The sequence below is a fragment of the Episyrphus balteatus genome, chromosome 1 (assembly GCF_945859705.1).
Source record: "Episyrphus balteatus chromosome 1, idEpiBalt1.1, whole genome shotgun sequence".
Taxonomy (NCBI): Eukaryota; Metazoa; Arthropoda; class Insecta; order Diptera; family Syrphidae; genus Episyrphus; species Episyrphus balteatus.
The window spans coordinates 71,722,002-71,725,336 of NC_079134.1; the positions used below are offsets into that span (position 1 = coordinate 71,722,002).

The window sequence follows — 3,335 nt, forward strand, 5'->3', positions numbered from 1 at the left end:
TAAAGAAATGAAAAATATCAAAACACTTTCTAGGTAGATATTGTTTTTCAAACACTTTTTTTTTATTTTTTTTACATAAAATATTTTTTATAAAATAAAGCTGAAACTAAATAAAAAAAAATAAAAATACAAACATAGCCACATCGCCATGTTTTTACTTTTTGTTCATGAAAAAATATAAATACAAAATTGAAAAAAATATAAAAACCACTTTGTATTGTTTTCGAAACACTTTTTTATTATTTTGTTCATAAAATATTACTTTATTTTGAGTATTACACCACGCAACGCAATAAAAAAAAAAAGAAAAAAAAAGTTGAGTAAAAATATTTCTGTTTTAGGCAGTACCTAAACAGACCTAGTGTTTCGGTACTTTTACAAAATTTTAGGATTTCATACCCACTCCTTAATAGGTCTGTTTGGGTTCTTTTTGGACAAAAATATGAAATCTGTCAAATTTTAAGGAGTGGGGATGAAATCCTCTCAGAGAAAGAAAAATTGTTCAAGAGAACCCAAACGCTTTTTGTTCAAACTTTTCTGCTTCCAAAAAAGTAAACAAAGAAAAAAAAAACGAAAAATATCAAAACTCGTCAAATACTTTTTTTTATAATTTTTACTTCGAATTTTATAATATATTTTAAGCACTAAGCCACTGTAACGCAATAAATTAAAATTAAAACACAAGAAAAAAGCATATCGTCATGTTTATAGTTTTTTTTGTTTATGTTGTGCGACAAGACCGAATATGTAAAACAGAGAAAGCACTACCTTTTCACAGATTTCAGTTTTTTGTCCGAAAAAATTTTTTGGGCAGAAAATCGCAAGAAGCAGAAATTATTTTCTCTCTCGCGGCCATCTTTTTTGTGAAAAAAGTGCACAATAACAGAGTACCCAAACAGGAATTGGGTTAAAAAAAAGTCGAAAAAAGTAAAAATATTTCTGTTTTAGGTAGTACCCAAACAGACCTAATATATGTTTGTTTAAAAAGAACCCAAACATACCTATTGCTTACAATAGTTTTATTTCTTACCGCGCTGGGTTGAAATGGCGCTACTTGCTAATCCCTTTGACAGTTCTTGTCAAAAAGTAAATTTTCGCCCCAACGCCGCAAAAGAAGTATAACTTCAAAAAAGATAATTTATAGATAATAAGAAATTAAATGTTATATTATAAGAAAATGCAAAATAAATATTTGTTATTTAATCTTGTCGATCGTCATCCGGTTGATGGTGAGTTCTTCCTCCGGGTGGGGAGGGATGTTGTGCCCTCTTCCATACCTACCAGAGGAAATCGTTGTGCGTTGAACTCAGCACACTTCAATTGTAATGTTCACTTTGATTGCCCATTCGGATATTGTTTTGGGTCAATCAAAGTGCAATAAGACAATAATTGAATTGTGCTGACTCCTTAAACGTGCCGACGATTATCCACTGAGGAAGTTGGGCTCGCGATGATCGGAATGACAAGACAAGGTGAGTCTCATTCAATACGTTAACAAGTAGAGTTGTTTAAATATTAATCCTTGCGAATTCCCATAATATAACTTTTTTAAAGTTATATAACATGTCTAAGAATATATGACCGCAGCCTGTATTTGAATTCTTGGCGATCAGGGTGGTCGTGAAGTCCTCTTTTGGAACGAATGACACCGAAAAAGTTTTCCAAAACATCTTGGTTCAAGCGGTATGTTATTATAAACTTCACACCAAAACGATCTTCCATTTTTTTGTGCAACATTTGTAAGGCGGTGTTAGATTGCACAATACCTTTAAAATAGAAGATTCAATTAGTCATATTTTTCACAAAATTATCTTCTGTATTCACCTTTTTGGAATGGAAGCAGAGAATTCTTTCCATTAACCCGCATGTTTCTTACCATTTGAGTCATATTATTTAGGATCACGTTTTGTGATTCTAAATGAAGTCCATAAGCGTGGACCCTCTCTCTGGAATCAGAGTATGGTGAACGAACGTTCATTACGTCGAAGCAATCATTTGTCTGTGTAAAAAATGTTATTAAAAATATTTATGAACTGATTTAGTTTCTTTTGTTGATTTATACTATACATACATATTTCAGCAAACTGTAGCATTCTTCCCAACTTCCATCTTGGAAGTTATAGCGCCTTAGCAACAGTGTGCGAAAATAATTTCGTTGCCAGTTTAACTTTTTGACGATCGGCTTGTACGACATCAAAAGCTTGGGTGGATCGAATTTACTCGAACTGGAAAGGAAATGTTCATAGTGTTCGAGGGTGGTTTTTCTTGTAGCATAAATAAAAAGAGAATCAGTGTGGTACACAAAAGCAAGTTACATTTGTTTTATTTAAATTAATTAATTTGACAAGGCAATGAAATGAATAAAAACATATTAGAATAAAATACAGAAAAAAAAATTAAATAAAACTTAATGTTAGATACAAAAAATTGAATAAATTATATTAAGTTAAAAATTATGGCACTTGTATATGTAGGGTCAATGTGGGTAAATGTAAACAATTTCATGTCTTTTTTTTCTTTTGACTTTAGATTTTAATATGTTTTTACGGAACAACTTGACAGGTATCTTCAAATGCAAATCGTCGCCTGAGAATTGTTTTGTCGTATACGCCAATTTTGGAATTTTGGGAAATCGCATTTTAAGGTTTGAGCTTTTATAAAAAAAAACTGGCCGATAGATTTTTTTCAATTTTTAATAGAATATTTTGTGCGATATCTTCTTCATATTTATGTTGTCAAAATTGTCACATCTACTTTAGTTTTCAAGTTATCAAGGTTTTTATCCAAAATCAGTTCGTCGTAAACGCCACCAAAATCAACTTTTTTTCCATCCCGTACACGTACGACAAAGTAGGCGCACGTACAACATTCCAATACTAAGAAAATAAATAAAAAAATGTTCACAGTTCGTTTTTATTTATTAATTAAACATTTAAAAAATAGTTTCTTGTTATTACATAGAAGTAGTATTGGTTTGACTTAGAGGCTCAATTATTAAAATAAATAGATTTAAAATAAAGAAAAACCAAAAAATATGACCATAAACATAAAAAAAAATTAAAAAATATCTTAACAAAAAATAAAAGTCATCCTTCGCCTATTAAATATGAAAGAAATAAAATAAAAATAAACCTAGTTTGGTTCAATTAATAAATTAATATATGAATGGTCAATGGTCATAAATAAAAGTAAATTAAATAAATATCAAACTAAAGAATTTATTCTAATTTTTTGATTTGAATAACGCTTCATAATATTCTTGGTCTGATTTAGGCATAAATATGAAAAGGCTTTTAATATCAATAATCTTATCCTTAGTTATCGAGTTAGATTTA

The 3,335-nt window shown here is 29.6% G+C and overlaps 1 long non-coding RNA gene across 1 annotated transcript; it reads right to left on the reverse strand.

Moving 5' to 3' along the window:
• Positions 1-284: 284 nt before the first annotated feature.
• LOC129905995 (uncharacterized) lies at positions 285-2,468 on the reverse strand. Its single transcript, XR_008770697.1, has 3 exons — positions 2,072-2,468; positions 1,825-1,999; positions 285-1,766 (listed from the first exon to the last, which is right to left on the reverse strand). It is a non-coding gene; the product is annotated as an uncharacterized LOC129905995 (long non-coding RNA).
• Between the last annotated feature and the right edge of the window lie 867 nt (positions 2,469-3,335).